The sequence below is a fragment of the Gossypium raimondii genome, chromosome 5 (assembly GCF_025698545.1).
Source record: "Gossypium raimondii isolate GPD5lz chromosome 5, ASM2569854v1, whole genome shotgun sequence".
Taxonomy (NCBI): domain Eukaryota; kingdom Viridiplantae; phylum Streptophyta; class Magnoliopsida; order Malvales; family Malvaceae; genus Gossypium; species Gossypium raimondii.
The window spans coordinates 14,771,691-14,778,001 of NC_068569.1; the positions used below are offsets into that span (position 1 = coordinate 14,771,691).

At 32.0% G+C, this 6,311-nt stretch overlaps 1 long non-coding RNA gene across 1 annotated transcript; it reads left to right on the forward strand.

Annotated features, from left to right (window-relative positions):
• Positions 1-335: 335 nt before the first annotated feature.
• On the forward strand, positions 336-3,226 carry LOC128041385 (uncharacterized). Its single transcript, XR_008196393.1, has 3 exons — positions 336-788; positions 2,014-2,222; positions 2,332-3,226. It is a non-coding gene; the product is annotated as an uncharacterized LOC128041385 (long non-coding RNA).
• The last annotated feature ends 3,085 nt before the right edge of the window (positions 3,227-6,311 follow it).

Genomic DNA, 6,311 nt, shown 5'->3' on the forward strand with positions numbered 1-6,311 from the left:
CTGGTGTTCACATCACTGCATCACTTTGTCACTGTATTTATGAAGAATCCACATATCAATAACTTTTGTCTCACACCATTAAGTCAACCGGCCTCAGGGACCTCTAGTCGCTCACAGATGGAGCAGGGATGGTTGTCTCCTTATCCGAAGATGAGTTGCTCTCTTTCATTCGATCCGTCATACGTGCTTGAATCTTGATGGGTGCCTGTTCTGGTCAAAGTTGAGTTAACCAATTTTTTATTTGATGGATTTAAAATAAAATAAAGTGGTTAGGGTTAATTGTCTGTGATGTTCAAGGATTTAAATAGCGGATCGATTTCGGAATAGCGGCCGTTATATAGCGGTAGCACCACCGTCCGAAACTGCTATTGCTGAAAATAACGGAGTGAAGCGGAGTCACACCGATAACGGTGGATAGTGGCCGCAACTTAACGGATAACGGTCAATTGCGGCAATAACGGGCCGCTATTCCCGTTATTTTCCGTTACCGTAAATTAAAAAAAAATCAAGAGATGTAGATACTGAATAGTGATGTACTTTACAATAAAACAAAAGGGAATATATTCCCCTACCTGCAAAACTAGAGGGCTCTCAATCAAAAAAAACTAAAAACATATATACACTATACAGAACTCCAAATAAACAAAAAAAAAAAAAAACTCCAAACAAAGTTCAAAACTCACAACACAACTCACAAGCAAACGAAAATACGAAATTCTCTTTCTCCATATTTCGGCAAACAACAGAGTCACAGACAGCAGCAATAGAAATTCTATTCCTAATTTCAAGTAAGTACTACACTACTGCTAACTAGTAAGTAAAGTAGTAAAGTAACCGAGGCATATTCTTGGATTTCTTGCTTGCATGTCTTGAATCAGCAGCACGGAGTGCTTTTTTGAGATTTTTATCCCTAGATCTGTGTTCTACACAAAAAAAGGGGTTTAAAATATTTTGGTTCAATTTTCCGACCACCGTGCATGGCGGCACCGTCGCCGGTGACCGGCGGCTGCCACAGTGGCCGATGGCCGGATTCTGGGCAATGGCCTGAGAGAAAATGGAGAATGGAGAGAAAAGGAAAAAAAATTTAAATAAGGGCTGAAATGAAGTTTTTGAATTTTTTTTTTATTTAAATAGGCCTCCAAAACGACGCCGTTTTGGCAGGCCTCTCAGGCACCAAAACGACGTCGTTTTGGCCTGACCCGCGCACTTACCCGACCCGTTTCTTAGGATCCACGTGTTTTTGAACAGAAGGGTTAATTGTGATTTTAACCCTTCCGATTTTTTATTAGTTACAATCAAGCTTCTTTCTTTTTTTAATTTTGTCCTATAATTTATTTCGTATTTCAATTTGGTCCACCTTGAAGCTGTGCGTTTTGAAGCGTGGGGATTATTTCCCATTTGATCCCTTTTTGTTATTTGCACATTCAGCTTGGTCCTTTTTCTTTTTATTTATTTCTGATTTGCCGCAAATTTATGTTTTTTAGTTCGATTTGGTCCCTTTTTCGTTATTTTTGCTATTTTATTATTAAATTAATTAATTTAATAGTACTATTACTATTATTATTTTTCCTTTTTTATTTTATTATTTATTTACTTGTTATTATTACCATATTATTAAAATTTAATTAGTTTTGCATTATTATTTCAATTATATTTCTTTTCATATTTATTTACCTAAATATTTTAAATACATTTATTTTATTATATCATTTTATTTATCTATATCCTTTTATATAATTTTTAATTTTAAGATTTTTATTATTGTTATTATTATTATTATTAATACCATCATCATCATTATTATTATTATTATTATTATTATTACCATTATTATTATTATTATTAAATTGTTTTACACAATATTTATTTATTTATTTCTATAATATTAGGTCTTTACTTTAGCTTTAAATTTTGTTTACTTTTTTTGGTATTATATTGTTGATAATATAAGTAATGAGTTGCTTGTATTTCTAAATATAATTTTATGTTTCTTATATATAAATAAAAATAAAGCATGCCACCACGTGAAGAGTTCCCGACTGAAGGATTGGAGGGTGCACCAAGTAATGATATAGGTTGGCACTTTGGAACTCCAATGCCAAATGCGAGAGGAAATATCGTATGTAAACTTTGTGGTAAAGTTGTGAAAGGAGGAATAACACGAGTTAAAGAGCACATTGCTCATAAAACCGACAATGTTACACCATGCCCTAATGTTACTGGTATGTGATACTTTATTATTATTTTTAAATGTTATTGTAAATTTTTCAATAAAGATTATATATAATTGATAATAATATAAAGTGTGAATTATTTTTATTTTATTAACAGGTGTCATTAGAGAAAGTATGATGAATGTACTAAAAGAAAGCAACACAAAGAAAATAGACAAAAAAAAGGAGAAAAGATGAATTCTTATCTCAATTAATAGAAGAGGAGGATGAACACGAGGGATTCATTGATGAGGTTTATGCTATAAGGTAAGCAACTCGAGAAAGTATCCAATCACAACACGAGTGGCATAGAAGGGAAGAATTCAGACGAAGTACAGGTGGTTGGGATAACATTTGTGAAGGGAGATCTTTTCATGGATTAGCTAAAGAACATAATAGAGAAAGAACAAGTAAATCCATCCCAAGTGAGTCTGAGTTTACATTAAGGAGAGCTATACCTGAATTGGTTAGAAGCAAAAGTTCAAAACAATCAAAGGTCAATGACTCTTTTTTAAAGACTTTTCGAAGGAAGATAGGTGAAGCGGTATCTAAATTTTAATATATGAAAGACTTCCTTTTCAATTAGCAATCTCTCCATGGTTGTATAACTTAATTCAAGTGTCACCAGAAGTTGGATAAGGTGTAAAGCTTCCAACATCTTATGAGGTTTCAGATGTGTATTTGGATTCAGAGTATCAACGAGTTCGTGATTGGGTAAATGGACTAAAGACTCATTGGAAAGAATTGGGTGTAACTTTATGTGTGATGGTTGGACCAACAGTTTGAATCAAATGCACATCATTAATTTCCTTGTTTATTGCAATAAAGGAACCATTTTTTGGAAATCGGTAGATGCCTTAAGTGTCCGTAGTAGAGATGCTGAATTCTACTACTGTTTGTTAGATTCAGTTGTAGAAGAAATTGGAGAAAATTACATTGTCCAAATAGTGACTGATAATGAGGCAGCTGTAATACCCCCTACCCGTATTCGTCGCCGAAATAGAGTATGAGGCATTACCAGATTTTACCGAATAAATATATATATATTTTTAAATTTAATATAACCCCTTTATAAATATCTAATCTTCCCTGCAAATTTTAAACCGAGACCAATCCGACACAACCAATCCATTTTAATATATTTTCAAGATAGATTTATTGTATTCATAAGATAGTTAGCCATACCAATGGCTAACTATACATTCATTTCACATTAACATCTGTTTTACTAGCTTATACATGCCATTAATTTCCAAAATAAAGTTTCTTTATATACCGAGATCTTGAGGTTGATAGTGTGATGCGTCTCCGACCAAATCCGACCTCTGAGCTCTTAACACTACAAAACAGGGGAAAAGAAAACGGGGTAAGCACTTTGTGCTTAGTAAGCTCATGTAACAAGAATTATACTTAACTAATATTTTCAATACAATGCAATAAACATTCATACATCCGTTCAATACATTATTCCCCTATCATGCACAAACTCAACATTCAAATTAGCCCAATAATTTCCATGTATCAATAATATATATCATGATTGATGAGCTCATCAATTCCATGGTTTCCATTTCCTTGTTATTTTTCCATATTTATCTCGTTGAATTTCTCGGAATTTCAATGGATTTTTAGAGGTACACTTTAGTGTACAAATCCGGGTCCGTCAATTCATATTCATGTGCGCACATTTCCATTTCAGAGAGCACACTCTGCATGAACCTCATCCTTACATGGGATTACCAGTCCAAAGCTAAATCACAGAATATAAACTCATAGAGTATTGTTGGGATTACCAGTCCAGGCTAAATCCCCTGCAACGACAATTACTCTAATGAGCTTGGATCTGAATTACCAGTCCGGGCTACATTCAGACCCTAATTCGGATTACCCGTCCGGGCTAAATCCATTTTCCACATATTCTTTGGGAGGGCTATATCAGGATAGGATCACCCGTCCGGGCTAGATCCTTTTTACCGTCAATTCCTTTTCAGAGATCCATCGAATTTTCCTTCCATTCAACCGGGATTTCTTCCCCTTTTTATCAAATATATCAATGTTTCATCAATTTTCATATAATGAACATTCAAATGATATTCACATCAATAACAAACATTTCAGGCATTTAAGAATATAATTCAAGTTACACGAACTTACCTCGACACTTGTTCGTAAACAAAAATCTACTAATCCCGAACTTTTTCTTTTCCTCGATCTAGCTTCGTATTTGAATTTTTTGGATCTAAATAAATAAATTTAATCATTAATCTAATACATTTCATGTTCATATGTAACATTCTCTATAATTCCATTATTATTTATAGTGCATTCAAAGCTGTCTCACTGAGTCACAATCACTAAATTATTTATATCTTGAGCAACGGAACTCAAAATTAAGATCCGTTAATTTTCCCTGAAACTAGACTCACATATCTTCTTACCATAAAATTTTCAGAATTTTTGGTTTAGCCAATAAGTAAATTTTATTCTTTAAATTCATCTTTGTACTGCTGTCTGACAGTTTTGACCCTTCTTCAATAAAAATTAATTATCTCTTAGTACAAAATTTGGATGATGTTTCCATTTGTTTCTATTGAAAGTAGGCTCATTAAAAATTTAAAATTGTAAAATTTAACCCCTAATTATTTTTCTCCAATTTTTTATGATTTTCCAAAGTCAGAACAGGGGATCCCAAATTCATTCTGACCTTGTCTCACAAAATTTATTATATCTCATGATTTACAATTCTATTACTTACACCTTTTCTTATATGAGAACTAGACTCAATAAGATTTAATTCCATATTTTTTTCATCCTCTAATTCGATTTCCACGATTTATGGTGATTTTTCAAATTTAATCTACTGCTGCTATCCAAAACTGTTTTAGTGCAAGATGTTGATTACTAAGTTTATAACTTCCTTATTCCATTTCTCTATAATATTTCCCATCACTTTCACTTATTTCCCTTCACTAATATATCAAGAACATAAGACCTTATATAAGAAAACTCTACTATAACATCATTTCCATGCTTTTCAATAATATCAAACTTAAAATATATTGAAATCTTGATGTTCTTACCTTGTCATACGTTGGATGCATGGGAAGAAGATGATAATTTTCATCTTTTCTTCCATATATATATACTAAATATAATAATAATAAAATGATAAAATATCATTTAAAAGTCAAATCAAAATATCTATAAACTAATATTTATTTATTTATTTAATCTAAAATACCATCAACATATCATTGCCTTCTAGATTTCTCCCTCCTTCTAATTGACCATTTTGCCCTTCATGTTCTTTTAAAATTCCATCATTGAGTCATCACTTAATTTGGTAAAATTACGATTTAGTCCCTCATAATTATTCACCTATTCAATTTGGTCCTAATTCATTCATTTTCCTTAGTTTCTAGATCATTCCACCCTTAAAATATTTGCACTATTGGTGCTTCAAATTTTTTATATTTGCACTTTAACCCTTCAAATTTTGAGTATTTACTCTTGGGCAACAAAACTTTTCTCACTTTTACAATTTAGTCCTTTCTTGAATTAATATATACTTTCCAATGTTGACAAAACTCAAAATTTCCCTTTTTTTGTCACTTTATTTCCTTATTTTACTATATCAAGGATACTATCTTACTTTCTTACGGTGGTAATTTTCGGGGCATTACAAGTCTAATAAATGTTAGTAAAGTTTTGATCAGTTGAAAGCCTTGTTGACTAAAGCACCAGTTCTGGTTTAGCCTGAATTGGGTAAAGAATTTGTGATTTTCAGTGATGCGTCATTGAATAGTTTAGGCTATGTTATGATGCAGGAAGGTAAAGTAATAGCCTATGCTTCCAGACAGCTAAAATCACATGAAAAGAATTACCTGATACATAATTTAGAATTGACAGCTATTGTCTTTGCACTGAAAATTTGGTGACACTATTTTTTGGTGAAAAGTGTCATATATTTACTTATGATAAGAGCTTAAAATATCTAATGTCATAAAAAGATTTGAATTTGAGTGTAATGACCCAAAATTTACAAGTATCGAAAAAGTATATTATCGGGCCTCCGTATTAGTAAATTGAGTCATAAAA